The sequence below is a fragment of the Oryx dammah genome, unplaced genomic scaffold, assembly GCF_014754425.2.
Source record: "Oryx dammah isolate SB20612 unplaced genomic scaffold, SCBI_Odam_1.1 HiC_scaffold_28, whole genome shotgun sequence".
In the NCBI taxonomy this organism is placed as follows: domain Eukaryota; kingdom Metazoa; phylum Chordata; class Mammalia; order Artiodactyla; family Bovidae; genus Oryx; species Oryx dammah.
Window position 1 is genome coordinate 71,485,740 of NW_024070212.1, and position 21,657 is coordinate 71,507,396.

A 21,657-nucleotide genomic window follows, 5' to 3' on the forward strand; every position below is an offset into this window, starting at 1 on the left:
GGCAAATTATTGCCATCAACTAACATTTGTCAGTGGCTAAACTATACATTTGGTGTTGACTCATTGCAAAAGACCCTGATGCTGGGAAAGATTGAACGCAGGAGAAGGGGATGACAGAGGATGAGATGGTTGGATAGCATCACCTACTCAATGGACATGAGTTTGAGCAAACTCTGGGAGATGGTGAGGGACAGAGAAGCCTGGCATGGGGTGGCAAACAGTTGGACATGACTGAGTGGCTGAACAACTGAGCAAATGTGCATAATGCCAGAATGAGGCAGACTGATACAGTTCAGGTAAGGATGCAGAAATATGGAAAGAAATTGAATTGAGAGAAAGACTGACCAATGAGTTATCATCTGAAGGATTTGTGTAGAGAAAAGCGTCCTTATATAAAACAGAAGGACAGAAATTAGGGAGACAGATGTCAAGAACTGTGAGGGATCTGCCACAATTTCACAAATGCTGACAGAAGACAGAGACAAAGGGCAATTTATTACTCATAGAAATAGCAATAGCCAGAGTATTGTCATTTTCTTATGTCAGTTCCTCAAGTCCCAATTACTGCAAGGTGATATGATGAGGGTTAAGAGAAATCTATACACACAGTAGGTTTATGTCATAGCTGAGGTTCCTTGGGCTTAGAAACTCAATTTTTTCCATATATAATGGCAGCAAGCAAACCAGCCCTTTGCCACAGAGGGAGAAATTATCTTTATGATACTGGACCATAAACAAACCTGCCCTTTGCTCCATGGAGAGAACCACTTCTTCTATCTTCCAAGACGGTTCGCTATACAAGCATCCTTGAAAAGATTGTCAGGAACAAAAGCTGTCAGTGCCTCTGCTCACAAGATGTGCAGAAACACAGGAGACCCCTGGAAGATTGCCTTCAAACACAGAATGGGAGGAGGGCAGTTTGAAGCATAGCCTCGAGTCATTCCATCAGTTGACAAGGGTGCTTCAGTGGCTTTTGCAGGGCTTCAGACATCTCAAACAGGTAGAAAGGAAAGCGTTATTAACCAGCTTTAACTTGAGAAGGAAAATCAGAAGGAAAAAGAGGAAAGTAAAAAAAAAAAAGTTAAGGAAGTGTTTATTATAGTTATAATACAGACTATGCTTTATAAGAACTAATTTCAGCTGAAGTATAATCATAAGTGGAAATATTGGTACCAACATAATATTAAAAATATTAAGAAAATGAATTCAACAGGACTTTTTACATGGATTTAAATGTTCAATGTTTACTGTTGCTTCTCAAATTATGCCTTTGGTAGCTAACATTTTCTTAAATGTGCCATGAAGAACTGAATACTGATCGATCAGTTAAACTTACATCGCTTGAATAAATATTTTGTGTAAGTTTGGTTAGATTTCCGGTCATGCCCTAAATTTTGCCTTAATTTGGAATAATTTTGTCACATGTATACCAGTGATATATAGCCATGTAGGTGTGTGAGTGTAAGTGTATATGTTTCTGGTTTTGAGGAAATTTGAAAAGTATTAATTTTGTGAATTCACCCCTTTCAAAGTCAGAAACTGAGCACTATCCATGGGTTTTACTGATTTCCCAAAGGAAATTAGCCAAAACCTACTGAACAAACTTCAGTTTGTCAAAGCCCAAAATTGCGCACAGTGCTCTGTAGCCTGCATGAAACTTCGTGTCCCCTGATAATCTGAAGATCCCTGAAGATAGAATTACACCAGGTTCAAGGCAGCCCTCTTTTCATGGTTATTAATCAATATTGATTGCGCATATAAAATTGCAGTAGCTTTGTGAATAACTTGAAGAGAAACTTTGTCCCTGTTCCCAAATGAGGTTCGAGATGGAACGTAATAAATTTTCATAAGCTCTGGTACATTCAGTTATGCGGAAGTCAATTTGAGGAAGAGATTTATGTTCCCTCTAATTTAGAAATATGTAATATGTTAGTATCCATCTAATACATCTGCCTCATTTACTACATATAGGCACATGTATATTTCTCATACCTACAGTAAATAATATTCACCACATACTTTGTACGCATAGCACTTTAATGTGGGTTTCTATTGAATTAAACAACATTTTAATGAAATGATTAGTATATTTAACTTATTTCGTATAGATTGGACTATTTTGTTGATCAGATAAGTGCATTTTGAGGTATTTACAGAAATTTAAAGAATAAAATTATTTATTTACATATAAGTTCATTTTGAGTTATTTATTAAAATTGTAAGATTTTATACAAAGCTTTGTTTCTGGGTAGGGAGATTTTGTAGATGATTATTCTCCTGTTTTTCTCTGTATATTCTTTTATCCATTTGTATATGAATATAGTATATTCATGATTTACAATATACTATAGCTGTAATAAATATATGAATATGTACATTTCTTTATATTTGCTTATGTATGTGTATACACACATCTACAAACAATTGGATAAGAAATATATATACATACTTCTGTGTATTGGACTTTCCATGTGTCTTGGTAGTAAAGAATCCACCTGCCAATGCAGGAGATGTGGGTTCAATGCCTGGGTCAAGAACATCCCCTGGATAAGGAAATGGCAACCCACTCCAGTATTCTTGCCTGGGAAATCCCACAGACAGAGGGCACTGGCGGGCTAGAGTCCATGGAGTTGCAAAAAGTCGGACACAACTTAGTGACTAAACAACAACATATGTATTACATATAAAATATGTAACTTATGTACATATATTTCTCATCAATTGAAAAAAAACTCAAAAGAAATCATGACATTTATCATAAATAGACCTTAAGAGATTAAAACTCATACACATAAGAAGAAAGAAAAAACCAGTGGATTAGCTAAGCCAAAGGGAGCTAGTGGATTCAATCTGGACAGATTCTCTGTTTTTATCTGCATTTGCATTCCAACCCTGGAAGTGGCCTAGAGGATACTAGTTCCATAATTTTTATTGTCAATTAAAGTAGAAAAATGAATATCCTTAAAGCATATGGATTCAATTAAGTTTGGATAATGAGAAACCAGGGTCTAAAAAATCAGTAAAGCTGATTCATGGAAGTCAAATCTAGAATCTAGAAAATGTAGATTATATTGTAGACTAATCAAGATCTCCATAGGGAAGCAGAATCTCAGATATTAGAAATCAGGAAATCTTGCAAAACCTAGCCCTTCAAAATGAAAGCTGCTGATAAAAAGGGCAGGGTTCTCTGATTTTGTGACAAGTTGTTTTCCACTTATTTGTATGTACTTTTTCAATTAAGAGTAACTCTTTTAGAGCTCCCCAGGGACTCTGAGGTAAAGAATCTGCCTGCAATGCAGGAAACATGGAAGAGGCCTGTTTGACCCCTGGGTGGGGAAGATCCCCTGAGGAGGAAATGGTAATCCACTCCAGTATTCTTGCTGGAAAAATCCCATGGACAGAGGAGCCTGACAGGCTACGGTCCATAGGGTTCCAAAGAGTCAAATACTACTGAGCGACTAAACATACACACTTTTAGAAATGCAGGCCTTATAGTCATGTATAACTGATTTGAACCCTTGTTATATAATTTACTGAACTTTGAGATCTTGGGAAACCACTTTAACTTTCTGAGTCTCAATTTCCAATTCTGTAAATTTGGAGCAATCATAGATAATTTTCAAGGTTTAGGTAAAGATTAAATGAGATGATATGATATACATACAGCACCTATCACAGTGTCTGGCCCACTGTTAACAACTGAAAAAATATATATCTCTCTTTGCATGATTTTACTCTAGAATGTAAGCACTGTGTCATAAAGGATTTTCCTTTCCTTTCTACAATAATATGTTCCTGTCACATAGAGCAGAACCAGATTTATAGGAGGCACTCAAAAGATAGTCGACGGGTGAACTCTTTTAAAGAATACATTTGAATCAGTTCTGATGAGATGGATGAAACTGGAGCCGATTATACAGAGTGAAGTAAGCCAGAAAGAAAAAGACCGATACAGTATACTAACACATATATATGGAATTTAGAAAGATGGCAATGATGACCCTGTATGCAGGACAGCAAAAAAGACACAGATGTGCATAGCGGACTTTTGGACTCAGAGGGAGAGGGAGAGGGTGAGATGATTTGGGAGAATGGCATTGAAACATGTATAATATCATGTAAGAATTGAATTGCCAGTCTATGTCTGATGCAGGATATGGCACGCTTGGGGCTGGTACACGGGGATGACCCAGACAGATGTGGGGAGGGGGGTGGGAGGGCGGTTTATGTTTGGGAATGCATGTACACCCGTGGTGGATTCATGTCAATGTATGGCAAAACCAATACAGAATTGTAAAGTAAAATAAAAAATTAATTAATTAAAAAATAAAGATTAGCATTGACAAAGTGTGTACTTTGTCAATGCTAATCTTTAAAAGAGTTTAGACAAAACAGGAAAGAGATATTAGGTTTGTTCCAAAATTATATATATTTTTCTCCCAGACAATAAGACTAACTTATTTCTGATACCATTTTTTTAACCAAAATTATCAGGTGGATTCAGTATAGATAGATTTCCATTTATATAGTGCTTTCACCCAGAGAAAAGCTTAATTCTATTTTTTACAGATAAGAAAATTAAAGTTCAATGAGATTAAAATTATTAATAGCATCCTGATTTTTAAGAAGAAAAAGACATGAAGAAAGAAGGTATTAATTAACCAGAAAAAAATATAGTCAACTAGTTTAAGGTAAAAAGAGGTGTGGACATTATTTCAATTTTCACTCATATCAGTAAGATTTCTCTATTGATCATTGTATTGGAAATCAGAAATTATTTTGCACACATAATATCCAATAAAATAGAATTCATTAATTCTTCCTGTGGTCAAAAGGTAAAGATACTTTTGAGTACCCTGTGAGCTAAGATTTTATCCAGTAAATCACAGGCACATATTTGTGCATTATTTTGCATCTGATATATATTCATTTATGCAAATGTAAACTTTATCTTCCAATATAACTAACTCCAAACATGTAGAATAGAATGTACCAATTAGTATAACTTAGTACAAGTGTATCAAAGCCTGAAATGAAGGGCCACCAGGAAGAGAGAAGAAGAGGACTCTGAGGAAATGACCACTTTTCTTAGGCTGTTCATAAAGTTTTCTCCAAAACTTTGGGCAAGTTAGATATACATGCCCTGTATAAAACTAGAAGAATGGCAGGTGACAAATATGTACTTTAAATACAGAGAAAAACTCAGCATTCAGAGTTGGAATTGGACAAAGATACTAACTATCATAGGACCAGAAGAAAAATGAGCCTTATTTGTATTCACAATTTTCACCTAAGCTTTTGTTTCTGTGCCATTTTGTGCCTCTACCTTAACTTTCCCTTTTTTTCATCTTTCGCATGGCTTATAATTTAAGCTACTCTCCTGTTTTTAAATTTCTTGATAAGCTAATTAACACCTCAGGACATAAAAAACACATATTTTTTTTTCATGTAAAAAAGTACTAGTTCATATGACATTTACAGAATAATGAAGCACTTTAGTAAATCTACATTTATCTATGTATTTATTTACCTATTTACTTATTGCTTGCTGTGACACTATCAAGGTCTTGGGACCAGGGATATGAGTCTTCAACCAGTTCAGTATCTAGGAGAGAAGAAAGACATAAGAAACATGAAGTTGTAATAAATGGTGGCAAATGCTTTGATAACCCATTCATAACGTGCTAGTCGAGGCTATCAGAAAGATGCCTTTGGGTATCAGTGAAAGCTTCCAAGAGGCCTTGGCCTTGATGATGTCTGAAGGATAAAATTGAATTTGATAGGTACTCAAAAAAGATTAAAAAAAAAAAAGTCCCTGTGTGGGGAAGATCCCCTGGAAAAGGGAAAGTCTACCCACTCCAGTGTTCTGGCCTAGAGAATGCCATGGACTGTATAGTCCATGGTGTTGCAGAGAGTCAGACATGCCTGAGTATGAGACTTTCTTTCTTTTCAGAAAAAGGAAATAAAGGAAAGGGTGGTCTCCCTGACAGAAACAGAAGCATTTGCTTAACCCCATAGGAATTAGGGAGCATGACTCTGCTTGATCTGTCAGACTGCCATGAGCTGGACAAGATCAGAAAGGGAAACAGAAAGAAGGGTGGGGGTGGGTAGTAGAGAGGAAGCAGGCCCAGATTCAATGCAAGTTCGTGAATTTTCCTAGGCAGACATAGATCCAGTGTTTCACAATCAAAGAAGAATAACTTTGAGATCATAAAACGATTCAGAGATCTATCTGAATATTAAAGAAATGTATTTAAATATTTTTATTTCCTACATACATGGATGGTACTTGAAAGACTTCTGTTTTGTCATGGCAAGGACAAAGGAGAGAATTAAAATGATAACAACGAGAACAACAACTGCTTCTAAGAGAGATGTGAAGAGCTAAGAAATTTGAAGGAAAATCCCTATAGATATTGAACACGGAATATTAGAAACATATGATAATCACTCAGAAAACATATTTTTAAATAAAGCATTTTTCTCAATCAACATAAACATCTACAAATTAAATCTTTTCACCTTGGGACTTTCATGGTTTAACAATTACAGATTTAATTCTATGGTTAATATAATCCCTTATTTGAAGCAAAACTGTGTTATTAAACATGCAGCTAAGGCATGCATGATTTCTTCTCTTGAGGGCAACATAATTGGTCCTTTGTTTTAAATCTAAGACTTACACTTCAGTTAATGACTAGGGTGCAAAGCTATTTTTACTTAATGAGTTTGCTACCCAATTTAACTTTAATCTATTCTTCCATACATTTACTGAGGTTTTGAAAGGGTCTTTAGTGTTAAGGGTCTATGAGTGATCATTGACCCAGTTGTTCATAGAAAGTCAAAACGCATCTTCAGTGACCAGATGGCCAAATTTTTATTATTCCTAGTTTTTTTTTTTTAATTTCCTAAAAATGAGAGATGAAACTATCTTCTCGCTTTAGTACATAAGCAAAAATTTGTGCTCAATGACAATGACTGTTTGTTGTGTTTGTTTTTGGTTCTTCCTATATTAGCATTTATCCCCTTAGAAAAAAGATACATATCAAGTATTAGATATAATAGAGACTGACAATTAGAGGTTGACCATCAGCTGTCAGTAAGAAGGCAATTTCTAACAGATTAAAAATGCTTTAGGTTGAAAATGATTCCAGCCAAACTGAAGAAAAGTGTTAAAGTCAAAAAAAGAAATACCAAATATTAATATATGTCACACACTTGTTTGTGTTTATGCTTCTATAATATTGTTCTCATCCAGATCCATGCTCTAGTAAGCTGCCCAAGGGTCAAAATCTGAGAATTGCAAGGTGGCTTCTTCTGAATGTATTTTTCAAACTGATCTTGGAACTTCAAACTTTGCACAAACAGGTAACTTATAAAGCTGTATTTAAGTCCAACTTTATCAGCAAACTTTCTCAGTAAGCATATATATCAAGCAAGATAATTTATGGAGCTGAGTTCTTTATAACTGAACACTTGAGAGCAACACAGAATTAATCTTCTTGAATCTTTTCTATATCATCATCATTAAACTTCACAAGAATTCTTAAGTTGTTACTATTGCACATGTATGCATGCTTTGTGTTCAGTTCAGTTCAGTTGCTAAGTCGTGTCTGACTTTTTGCAACCCTATGGACTGCAGCACGCCAGGGTTCCCTGTCCATCACAAACTCCCAGAGCTTACTCAAACTCATGTCCATTGGGTCGGTGATGCCATCCAACCATCTCATCCTCTGTCATCCCCTTCTCCTCCCACATTCAATTTTTCCCAGCATCAGGATCTTTTCAGATGAGTCAGTTCTTCATATCAGGTGGCCAAAGTATTGGAATTTTAGCTTCAGCATCAGTCCTTCCAATGAATATTCAAGACTGATTTCCTTTAGGATGTACTGGTTTGATCTCCTTGCAGTTCAAGGGACTCTCAAGAGTCTTCTCCAATACCACAGTTCAAAAGGATCAATTCTTTGGTGCTCAGCTTTCTTTATAGTCCAGCCCTAACATCCATACATGACTACTAGAAAAATCATAGCTTTGACTAGATGGGCCTTTGTTGGCAAAGTAATGTCTCTGCTTTTTAATATGCTGGCTAGGTTGGTCATAACTTTTCTTCCAAGGAGCAAGTGTCTTTTAATTTCATGGCTACAGTTATCATCTGCAGTCATTTTGGAGCCCTTGGACTGTGAAGAAGGCTGAGCACTGAAGAACTTATGCTTTTGAACTGTGGTGTTGGAGAAGACTCTTGAGAGTCCCTTGGACTGCAAGGAGATCCAACCAGTCCATTCTGAAGGAGATCAACCCTGGGATTTCTTTGGAAGGAATGATGCTGAAGCTGAAACTCCAGTACTTTGGCCACCTCATGGGAAGAGTTGACTCATTGGAAAAGACTCTGATGCTGGGAGGGATTGAGGGCAGGAGGAGAAAGGGACGACAGAGGATGAAATGGCTGGATGGCATCACACGACTCGATGTACGTGAGTCTGAGTGAAATCCAGGAGTTGGTGATGGACCGGGAGGCCTGGCGTGCTGCGATTCATGGGGTCGCAAAGAGTTGGACACGACTGAGTGACTGAACTGAACTGAGCTGAAAATAAAGTCTGCCACTGTTTCCACTGTTTTCCCATCTATTTGCCATGAAGTGATGGGACCAGATGTCATGATCTTAGTTTTTCTGAATGTTGAATTTTAAACCAACGTTGTCATTCTCCTCTTTCATTTTCATCAAGAGGCTGTTTAGTTCTTCTTCTCTTTCTGCCATAAGGGTGGTATCATCTGCATATCTCAGTTTACTAATATTTCTCCAGGCAATCTTGATTCCAGCTTGTACTTTCTCCAGCCCAGCGTTTCTCATGATGTATTCTGTGTTTGAGTTAAATAATCAGGGTGACAACATACAGCATTAATGTGCTTCTTTCCTGATTCAGAGCCTGTCTGTTGTTCCATGTCCTACTAAAACTGTTGCTTCTTGACCTGCATAGATATTTCTCAGGAGGCAGGTCAGGTAAAAAAATCCTCCTGTAATGCAGGAGACCCTGGTTTAATTCCTGGGTTGAGAAGATCCACTGGAGAAGGGGAAAAGCTACCCACTCCAGTAATCTGGCCTTAAGTACTAGTCCATGTGGTGGCAAAAAATCAGACAGGATTGAGCAACTTTCACTTTCCTTTCTGTGATACAAGTATATAAATTTATTAGGAACAGCATGGATTCAACTGCCAGCAGACAGGAAGCAAAGGTTTAAAGCAGCTGTTTGACTGTAGTGTAAAACCATTTAAATAATCTTGTTGTTTTGGTTTGCGAATTCTTTGAGCGGTTATTAAGGATGATGATTTTGTTCTTTCATGCATTGTTGGCAAATTTGGGCAACCTTTTTTTTTTTCCTTTAAAATTGTAATTTCATGGAAAGAATAAGTGCAACAATAGAGAAATGAATTTCAGAGTATTTCAAACTAGGGTTGCTGTGTATGCAGTGGAGTGTGACAGATGGTAACAAAACAGGATGTGAAATCAAGCAAATATGATTTCTAATCCCAGCTCAGACCAATACAGTACTGGGAAAATTAATCAAACTCTCGTAGACTCAGTTTTCTTACATTAAACATGCACACACACACAAAAATGTGGGATAATTATACCCACTTTGAAGATTTGCTCTGAGGATTGTGTCATAATACTTTTAAAACAGCAGTGTGACTAGCACAAAGCAAGCAACCTTCTACATTGTATGTATTAGTATTAATATTGCCTGGAGAATCCCAGGGATGGGGGAGCCTGGTGGGCTGCTGTCTCTGAGGTCGCACAGAGTCAGACACGACTGAAGCGACTTAGCAGCAGCAGCAGCAGCAGCATGGCACACATCACATTACCCTAATTGTTTACGTGTTAGCTTTCACCTGTGGCCTGTGAGCTCTTTAAAGAGTCAGAGTCCTCTTTTATGCTTAAGGCAGTATACAGTGGTTCCAGGGACAGGCTCTACAGCTGGTCACCCTGGCTTTGAATTCTACCTCTGCTACTATGAAGCTTGGTCAAATCATCAAGCTGTGTGTGTGTCAGTTTCTCAACTATTAAGTGAAGACTGCGAGGTAAGTTGGGCACCCAGATGGTGCAGTGGTAAAGAACCCACCTGCCGATACAGGAGACGTAAGAGATACAAGTTTGATCCTTGGGTCAGGAAGATCCCTTGGAGGAAGGCATAGCAATCCACTCCAGTATTCTTGCCTCGAGAATTCCATGAACAGAGGAGCCTGGCAGGCTACGGTCCACAGGGTACCAAAGACTCAGACATGACTGAAGCGACTTAGCACACACTTAAGCTAGGTTAAGGCATAAAATGGTTTATTATATTGTTTTTAATCTCAATATCTAACATATCTGGTGATGCATGTCTATAGGTTTAATACATAAATAAAATAAATATAAAACAAGCACACATGAAATTCAAGATGGTAATTGTAAAATCACCCAGGTTCTTTTGTCTTATGGATATATGCTTGGGTAACTTTTGAAGTTAAGTCATAGAGTTGGAATGATGCACCAGAAATGGAATCCTGAAATCCTGATTCTAGGTCTGAGACTATTTCATTATACCAGCCTGCTGCTGCTGCTGTTGCTGCTAAGTTGCTTCAGTCGTGTCCGACTCTGTGCGACCCAGAGACAGCAGCCCACTAGGCTCCCCCATCTCTGGGATTCTCCAGGCAAGAACACTGGCCTGCATCCATGTAAATCAAAAATAAAATTTAATTATTTTCTGTAAACTGTGTAAACACCAGAGACTTTGAGAAAGATAGTTTCGTCTGAAGGCTAAGGAAGCAAGATCACTGTGGACAAGGAGAAAAAGGTTTGAATAACCAGACTATGCACAGGTGCTACCTGTCAGAATGGCTGTCACTGAAATAAAGAACCAAGACTATTAAGATTCTCTTGAATAGATAAAACAATCACAATAAATAATCTTTGGGAATGACGCTGCACTCAAAATAAGTTTGTTCACGTATTGTATGAAATAGATTTTAATAGAGAATGTAATGAAGTCTCAGCAACCTGTTTGCTTGCTCTAGCGAGTAAAGGTAACAGAAATGCAAAAACTACCCAAAATAACACCCCCCCCAAAAAAATGCCCCTTGTGAGGAGGCATGAAACAGTCACAGTTTTTATATGTAAAATGAAAGATGATAGAGTTCTATTTAGAATACTCTGTGTATGTTCCAGGCTTAAGATTCACTACTCTATTCTTATTGCTGTGAGGTCATAGTTCATTCAGTTTATCAAAAACTTAAAAAGTAGTTTGGTGGTAATTTCTATCTTATACACACTCCCCAGTTGTTTCAGAATTAGAACTGGGGATTTGGATACTATTTCTAGATTTTTAAATAATACAGTGAGACATGTTAGCTTAATGCATATAATTATTTTCTTTAATAAATCATACTTTGACCTAGTCTATACAAATCAGCATTCTGTAGCCTAGAGCAGATGTTCAAAGAGTTTCTGCATTTGGTTCAAGCTGCTAGTATACATTTACATGACAAGATGGAGGAAGTATACCAGTAATTAGCTGAAGTTCACAAATGCTACATTTGTTAATGCTGTTTCACATTTGTGAGCATATTGGTTTTGCAAACTGTTCTATTTTTCTCTATGGATGTTGAAAGGACTTTGAAGCTCAGTGCAATTCACATGCACATGCAGTCCTTGCTAAAGCCTCCCATGAACTGTTCTGTACAGCCCGACAAAAAGAGCTGAATCTGATCATCTGTGGTTTTGGGGCAGTCAAGTTGCATAACTCTAAGAATCCAATGTCCTGATGGGATTTTCAAGACAGTCCAATGGGGCAGAAATTTCAGGTTGTTTATCAAAGCCTATTTTTATCTTCTTCCAGAACAGCCTGCCTTTTTCCCCACCAATCTTGGACTGCAGGGACTAACTTGTTTAAGGGTTAGTTCTGGCTCTGTGACTGAGTTCCAGCAAATGAAAAGTAAGCAGAAATGACCTGGATCACTTCCAGGCTTGACCTACAGCTGCCCAGGTGGAGTTCTATGCATGTTACCCTTCCTGGCTAGTTGGAATAGTAATCACCAGGGTGATCTTGAAAGCTAAATATTGGCAAGAAGAAAGCTTATCATTTTCTTGAGCCTCTGAGTGATTTTATACCAAAAAATATCCCTACCTCATTATCTTATTTCACTAATAACATTTTATTGATCTGAAACATTATGAATTATTAGGTGAATGAGAAATAACCTTCCTTTTCATCGACTTACTGTTTAGGTCTATTTGTTATCATAGCTTAGCCTCTTCTTGGAGGAGGTAATGGCAACCTACTGCAGTATTCTTGTCTGGGAAATTTCATGGACAGAGGAGCCTGGAAGGCTGTAGTTCAGGGAGTCACAAAAGAGGCAAACATGACTTAGTGACTAAACAAAGAATGGCCCCTTCTGACTGGTATCCTCAAAGATTTGAGCTCAAATCTTCTGAACAGACTAATATTTTTGCCTCATATAATTCTTTAAAAATATAGCCAGAAGAAATGATTAAAAAATTCCTGAGAAGAATAAGGAAATCATGAATCTTTCCTTCCTACAAAGTGAGACATAGCCTACTGAATCTATATTTGCAAATTTTGTCAATCATGGTAACAAAAAATTATAAATATCATGCCTTTGAAGCTTCATATGATCTTGCTCAGAAAACACAACCTAATTCAAAATAGCATCTGGCTATCAACCTCTGATATGAACTTTCCTGACAAAATGTGACTTGGAGGCACAGAAGATGGAACAACTGTTGGAAAACCTCCAAAACTTAATTCTGGCCCCAAACCAGTATTTAGAAGGCATGTCTACAAAGTATAAAGCTCAGAAAGTTAGAAAACACACACACACATATACAATGTTATGCTTTACTTTGCCTCATGGAAGAAACAACTATAACATCTTGAAAGAAAACACAGACCTTATGTTTCCTCCTTGAGCTTCTGCTCTCTGGCTCAAAATTTCCAGGCAAAACTGGAATTCTCCTCTCTGTGTATGGTTGCAGTTTTGAAGGTAGTCAAAATATTATTCCGTTGTTTTCACCCTGCTTTCCTTCATCCACTGGCCCCCTGCACATTATGGGCTATGTTTTCAGAATTTAAAATTTTGTATTTAGGAAAAAAAAAGATGACAAGAGTACTACAACCAGACAGTGTTGGGCCTGTAGCTTTCCATCGTTTCCAAGTATTATACTATCAGGGATAAAGGTCGCAGAGGAACTCAGGTTGATCCTGTAAATTGTATTTGATTCATCCTGCTAGACACAGGACAGGAGATGCTAGCTGGGACCATGGACATCTTCTACACACTGACTTAAGAAATGCATCCAATCAGGGAGACAGGGTTGGGATATTTGCATTGCATACCTGTGTGCTAGGAAGCATCAGTTCAACTCAGAACTCTACATGGTCAGAAATGGGATGTTCAGAGGAACTGTAAATATACAAATATGCTCCAGAATAAGAAAAAAAAGAGCACACTTAAAAAAAAAAACAACTTGAATAAATATGTTATTTAAATGATTGGCTATAGCAGTAGGGAGAAAATGTTCAAAAACTTATTAACATACTTCATATGAAATAAGGTATTTCCTCCACAAAATAACATCACAAATCATAGAAAATAGGCAGAGATGAAAGGAGAAGAAAAATACCAATAAGGTACATTAGAAAAATGACCAATTGTGATGCAGAAAAAACTCATGAAAGCTGGTGACCTGCTATTTCCTACCATCAAAACTATACTACATACAGAGAAAAACCCCTCCCAGTACTGAACATAAGAAATTGCAAGGAACTATATGAACATTACAAGATGCCTTTTTTAGCAGAGCAAAGGTTGAGTCAATATAAGAAACACAAATTGGAAGCCTGAAAGTACCACAAAATACTATTCCATCAGGCAAGGAGCCCTGACCAGCTGCTCCCTGGAGGTGTGGAATCTGGTTTTAACTTGCCAATGTTAAGAGACTCAACACAAAAACGGGGTCCTTTTTGGCACAGACACTCACATTAATAACACCCTTCTTCCATAAATGTTAGGCAATGAATAGGTAACATACTCGGATGAAACAGAGCACAAAAACTCACTGTTCTATGCCCATTCCTGTCTTGATGCAGGTGATGGGGTGAGGGACAGGCAGTCATAGGAAAGCAAATTATTCTCCAGGAATTCCCAATTGCAAGGTACCCTTCTTCTAGATTAGGACTACGTTCATATTCCTTGTAAAGTCTAAGATATGCTAAGTAGAAAATTCAGTTTAAAGTGGTTCTATGGTGAGACCCCTTAGGTGTCTGACAGAGAGAAACTAATGCACTCTGTAGAACATATTTTAAATACAAAACTCAAAATTTTTCCATAAGGTCTGTTTAACATGAGTTTTCAATCAAAAATATAGTGCACAAATGAGAAAGCAAGTCATCAGCGGAGAAACAAACAATAAAATAAAATATAAGAAATAGAATTCCACTTGGAAGATTTAAAACTCTAAAAGAAGATGCTGTGGCCACAATTTGGGAAAAGGTCAGTTTTCATTTCAATCCCATAGAAAGGCAATGCTAAAGAGTGTTTAAACTACCTTAACAGCTGTGCTCATTTCACATGCTAGTACATTTATGTTCAAAATCCTTCCACCTAGGCTTCAGCAATATAGGAACCAAGAACTTCTAGATGTACAAGCTGGATTTAGAAAAGGCAGAGGAACTAGAGATCAAGTTGCAAACATTCATTGGATCATAGAAAAAGCAAGGGTGGTCCAGAACAATATTTAATTCTGTTTCACTATGCTAAAAATAAAGCCTTTTTTCTGCACAACAAACTGCAGAAAATTCATAAAGAGATAGTAATACCAGATCACCTTATCTGCCTCCTGAGAAATCTACATGCAGATCAAGAAGCAAAAGTTAGAACTGTTCGTGGAAAAATGAACTGGTTCAAAATTGGGAAAGGAGTATGTTAAGGCTGTATATTGTCTGCGTGAATATTTAATTTATATGCAGAGAACCTCATGTGAAATGGTGGGCTGGATGACTCATAAAGTAGAATCAAAATTGCAGGGAGAAATAGCGGCAACCTCAGATATGCAGATGACACCACTCTAATGGCAGAAAGTGAAGAGGAACTAAAAAGCCTCTTGATGAGGCTGAAAGAGCAGGGCGATAAAGCCGGCTTAAAATGCAACATTAAAAAAATAACTTGAGTGATGGCATCCAGTACTATCAATTCAGTTCAGTTCAGTTCAGTTCAGTCGCTCAGTCATGTCCGACTCTTTGCGACCCCATGAATCGCAGCACTCCAGGCCTCCCTGTCTATCACCATCTCCCAAAGTTCACTCAGACTCACGTCCATCAAGTCCGTGATGCCATCCAGCCATCTCATCCTCTGTCGTCCCCTTCTCCTCCTGCCCCCAATCTCCCCCAGCATCAGAGTCTTTTCCAATGAGTCAACTCTTTGCATGAGGTGGCCAAAGTACTAGAGCTTCAGCTTTAGCATCATTCCTTCCAAAGAAATCTCAGGGTTGATCTCCTTCAGAATGAACTGGTTGGATCTCCTTGCAGTCCAAGGGACTCTCAAGAGTCTTCTCCAACACCACAAGTCAAAAGCATCAATTCTTTGGCACTCAGCCTTCTTCACAGTCCAACTCTCACATCCATACATGACCACTGGAAAAACCATAGCCTTGACTAGACGGACCTTACTCGGCAAAGTAATGTCTCTGCTTTTGAATATACTATCTAGGTTGGTCATAACTTTTCTTCCAAGGAGTAAGTGTCTTTTAATTTCATGGCTGCAGTCACCATCTGCATGGCAAATAGATGGGGCGAACATGGAAACTGGCAGATGTTAGTACCTGGGGCTAAAAATCACTGTGGATGGTGATTACAGCCACAAAATTAAAAGCTTGCTCCCTGGAAGAAAAGCTATGACAAAACTAGACAGCACAGTAAAAAGCAGAGGCTTCATTTTGCTGACAAAGTTCCATGTAGTCAAAGCCATATTTTTTCCAATAGTCATGTATGGCTGTGAGGGTTGGACCATAAAGAGGGCTGACTGCTAAAGAATATATGCTTCTGAGTTGTGGTGCTGGAGAAGACTGGAGTGCCGTGGACAGCAAGGAGATGAAAGCAGTCAATCCTAAAGGTAATCAACCCTGAATATTCATTGGAAGGACTGATGCTGAAGCTGAGCCTACAAGACTTTGGCCATCTGATGTGAAGAGCGGATTCACTGGAAAAGACCCTGATGCTAGGAAAGACTGAAGCCAGGAGGAGAAGGGTGCAACAGAATATGAGAAGGTTGAATGGCATCACTGACTCAATGAGTTTGAACAAGCTCCAGGAATGGTCAATGGACAGGGAAGCCATCCATGGGGCTGCAAATAGTCAGACACGACTGAGCGATTGAACTGAACTGAACTGAACTGAATACATCAACAAAAAGCTATGGCAAGTGGACCCTAGCACACCAGGCTCCTATGTTCATGGAATTCTCCAGACGAGAATACTGGAGTGGGTAGCCATTCCATTCTCTCAACACAACCTTGGGATCTTCCCAACCCAGGGATCAAACCCAGGTCTCCTGCATTGCTGGCTGATTCTTTATCATCCAAGCCACCAGGCAAACCCAAGTATCATGCACATGAATGAAATGTAAATACATTTCCTTTATTTTTATTTTTTAAATAAATTTATTTATTTTAATTGGAGGTTAATTACTTTACAATATTGTATTGGTTTTGCCATACATCAACATGAATCCGCCACAGGTATACACGTGTTCCCCATCCTGAACCCCACTCCCTCCTCCCTCCCCGTACCATCCCTCTGGGTCGTCTCAGTGCACCAGCCCCAAGCATCCAGGTTCAATGCATGATACTGAACACATTTCCTTTAAAATCTGCTTAGACAAGAATGACTCCTTTCATTATTTTTCCTAGCCAAGCCAGGAAAATAAGAACAAGAAAAAATTAGGAGTAAAATTATTGGAAATAGGAAAGTAAAACTGCTATTATTCCAAGATGATGTGACTATCCATGTACAAAACCCAGAAGAATTTATAGTTAAATTAATAGAATAAGAGTTTGTCATGATTACTAGATATAAAATCAATATACCAAATTAAAGTATATTATTATGTTTCAGCAAAAAAGCAAATCCAATTGAGAAAAATAATATTTAGAATATCAACAAAATATAAATGTATTAAGCATATATGTATATATATACTCACATATATGGATATATACACATATCTATGTATACAATGGGCTTCCCTGTGGCTCAGCTGGTAAAGAATCTGCCTGCAATGTGGGAGACCTGGGTTCTATCCCTGGGTTGGGATGATCCCCAGGGGAAGGGAAAGACTACCCACTCCAGTATTCTGGCCTGGATAATTCCTTGAACCATATAGTCCATGGGGTTGCAAAGAGTTGGACACAACTGAGTGATAATAATATATACAATATATTATTTAAATAGATTAAAGAAGAATTAGTTAAATAGAAAGATATAACATATCCAGGGATATTTAGACATGTTGTTACTCTCAAAACAAAATAGAGATTCATTAGCAATCAAATGAAAAAATTAAACATGTTTTCTTCATTAAATTTGACAAGCTATTTCTGAAATGTATATTGATAGTATAAGAAACATCAAAAGAAAAAATCAAATTGGCAACATACCCTACTTGATGTAAAAATGTATTATAACTACATGATAAGTTAGAAGTGAGATGTGAGTGCAATGGTTGACAAATATATATCTATGGCATAACAGGGAGCCCCAAAACAGATCCATGCATATATAGAATCCTGATATATTAAAAGGAAGATATTGTAGATCAGTAAGGTAAAAACAAACCATTAATAAATGATTTGGAACAATTACTTTTCATAAATAAAAGACAAAAGGAAGTGAAACTCTACTTCACCACATAAAATTACTTTCAGATAAATTGAGGATATAGTTGTGAAAGGCAAATCATTAAAAACTTCTAAAAGACGGAATAAGTGACTGTTTTCTGGACTTGGTAGGGATAGCATCCTTAAACTAAACAGGAAAATGAAAACTAAAGAGACAATGACATATATCACGTTAAAATTAATACTGTTTATGAAAGAGAGCAATAAGAAAAGCCACAAACTGAGGAAGGTTTTGAAATACATAAAGCCAACAAAGATTAAATATACAGAAAATATAAAGAACAGATATGTGAAAAGAGCCAAAAAATCTTATAATATAAAATGATACAAAATAGGCATTTCACAGAAGATGAAAGTCTGGTGGATTGTAAATACATAGAGATGTGCGATTATGCAAGCTTATTTTTATTAAAATGGAAATGCAAATTAAAATCATAATCACTTATTCCATATAAACAAATTAGCAGCAATATAAATCTTAAAATATCATGTTTTGTGACAGTATAGTGCTAAAAGAACTCTTGAGTACTGTTGAAGAAACTATAAATTGAAATAATAATTGCTTTGGGAAGCAATTTTATATCACCTGATGAAGTCAAACATGTGCATACTCTGAGCCCTGGTAATTTCTCTCTGAGATATGTTTTCTGCATAGGTGCACAAATGAACCAGAAAGTATGTACAAGAATATTTGTACAGAATTTTTTATAGTAGCAACAAATTTAAAAAACCCAAATATTTATCAATTCTAAATTGAGATATAACAATCTATACAGAAGTGAAAATAAGTATATCTACAGGAATCAGTCTGAATGTATCTAAAATTATAATAATAAGTTAAAAACAGAAAATATGTATAACATGAGATTATTGGTATAAAGTTCAAAAATAAGTAAAACAATATATTGTTTAGGGATGGTACATCAGTGTAAAACTGAAGGATAAAGTTTTCCAAAATATAGATGAAAATGACAAAGAAATGAAAAATATAAAAGAGAAGATGAATGATTTTGAAGACTATCTAAGTTAACAAATATATATGTTTCTAGGATGAGACAAGAACATCTAAAGAAGCAATATTCAAAGAAATAATTGAAACTATTTAAGAATTGAAAGCAGCACTGAGAATGCAAATTTATATAGCCTACATACCAAGATTTATCCCCTTAAAAGTCTTTTTTCAATCATATGAAATATAAAATGATTTAGTCTTCTTTAAAAAGGTGAAACTTTTCCTACAGAAAAGTTAAAAAAATTTTTTTAATATCTTCAGATTTCTCCTCTCAGTACTAAATAACAACTGCGAATAGAACAATGCTTATAGTATGTTGTTATGTGAGGACCAATCATTAATGTGTGATAACAGCAGGGAGGTATTATTACTATGCAAGATCTCAGCAAATATGCCCTCCACAGGCCTGTCCAGTTTGCAATTGCCAGATTAACAAGAATAGTTTAATGATAGAAAACCAATAAAATCAAATCAGTGGCAATAGTTTTTGAAACTAGCTAGGTTTAGATATAATTCCAAATAATTGGTATAAGCAAGATTTCATAAATTCCTCCAAAAAAATTTTGTATTTAAATCTATATTGTATAAAGAAATTGAACCCAAAAGGTTGGTGTTTGAAGATCAAATTATACTCTTTAAATGACAAACATTGACAGAGACATTGAGGTAAATGGAAGAATGGAGAGCAGCATGGTTAGACAAGCAGGGGACACACAGACAAGCAGAAAGCATGGTAAATGTTAGCTTTCATATATCAAAGAAAATAAAAGCACTTAATTATTGAATTTTAATAATCCAAGAAACATAAGTAATATTGTTAAAGGCTATAAGTAAACTCCAATAAAAATAAATGCAGGAAGTATGAATGCAAATCTCTTCCACACTTAATAAAATAAAGAGAAATCCATGACATTAACATGTGAATTCACACACACAAAAAAGAAAACCAATTGAAAACATGAATTATAATAGCTAATATGATTAATTTTACTCTTAAAAGGAAACTATACGAACATTCAGTTCAGTTCAGTTCAGTTCAGTCGCTCAGTTGTGTCCGACTCTTTGCGACCCATGAATCGCAGCACGCCAGGCCTCCCTGTCCATCACCATCTCCCGGAGTTCACTCAGACTTGAGTCCATCGAGTCAGTGATGCCATCCAGCCATCTCATCCTCAGTCGTCCCCTTCTTCTCCTGCCCCCAATCCCTCCCAACATCAAAGTCTTTTCCAATGAGTCAACTCTTCACATGAGGTGGCCAAAGTACTGGAGTTTCAGCTTTAGCATCATTCCTTCCAAAGAAATCCCAGGGTTGATCTCCTTCAGAATGGACTGGTTGGATCTCCTTGCAGTCCAAGGGACTCTCAAGAGTCTTCTCCAGCACCACAGTTCAAAAGCATCAATTCTTTGGCGCTCAGCCTTCTTCACAGTCCAACTCTCACATCCATACATGACCACTGGAAAAACCATAGCCTTGACTAGACGGACCTTAGTCGGCAAAGTAATGTCTCTGCTTTTTAATATGCTATCTAGGTTGGTCATAACCTTTCTTCCAAGGAGTGTCTTTTAATTTCATGGCTGCAGTCACCATCTGCAGTGATTTTGGAGCCCCAAAAAATAAAGTCTGACACTGTTTCCACTGTTTCCCCATCTATTTCCCATGAAGTGATGGGACCGGATGCCATGATCTTCATTTTCTGAATGTTGAGATTTAAGCCAACTTTTTCACTCTCCTCTCTTATTTTCATCAAGAGGCTTCTTAGTTCCTCTTCACTTTCTGCCATAAGGGTGGTGTCATCTGAAAAATGGGTTAGCTGTAGCTAAAGAGAGAATTGGTGAATTGGAAAACAAATGTTCTGGAGAAATTAAAAGGAATACTATTCTGATATATGAAAAGATAGAATTTAAGAAAATGATATAAATAATATTATATGAATGTCTAAGAGATATAAAGTATAATTGCAGAAGGACATGTTACAGAGAAATGAGGAAGTAGATAGCAGTCAATACAAAAACAATGGCTAATAACTTTTTTAGTATTATTGAAATATATGGAAAACATGGTAATAAGGTAATTTTAGTATATTCAAGAAAAATTATAAAATTCAGAATATATTTATCATACAAAGTATTAGTACACTATGAAGAGAAAGGAGGCTTACTTAGCCTGATATGAGGCATGTACAAAATTTCTACCTGAAGCATCATACTTAATATTGAGAAATTTTATGCTTTCCATCTCAGATAAGAAGAATTGACAATTAGCACCCATACTCAACATTTTAGGTTCTTACACTAGCAGTACAAAAAGACAAAGAAAAAAAGATGTAAGAACTTAAAAAAAACCCATTTTTATTTGTGAATGATACAATGTTTATATTGTAAGCCAAAATAATCTACATTAAAATTATTTAAATAATAACAGATTTTAGCAGTGATACTGAATAATCTACCTACAATCAGAAACTATATTTATTTTTATAAATTTATTTAATATTGTAAGTGTATGTATATATATATGTTTATAATAGAAGAGATGTCAACCTTTATGGAAAAAACTGAAAACTTTATTAAGATGAATTTAAGAAACTTGAATAGAGAAGTATGTTGTATATTTGGATCTTAAAACTCAATATTGTAAATATATTGAACATGTTAATTGTTTCCAGATTAATTTATAAATTTGCTAACAGATTTGTTA

At 36.5% G+C, this 21,657-nt stretch overlaps 1 protein-coding gene across 1 annotated transcript in view; it reads left to right on the forward strand.

The window, feature by feature from the left end:
- Positions 1–21,657, forward strand: part of NEGR1 (neuronal growth regulator 1) — a 1,022,884-nt gene that overhangs the window by 693,943 nt on the left and 307,284 nt on the right. The window lies entirely within an intron of this gene.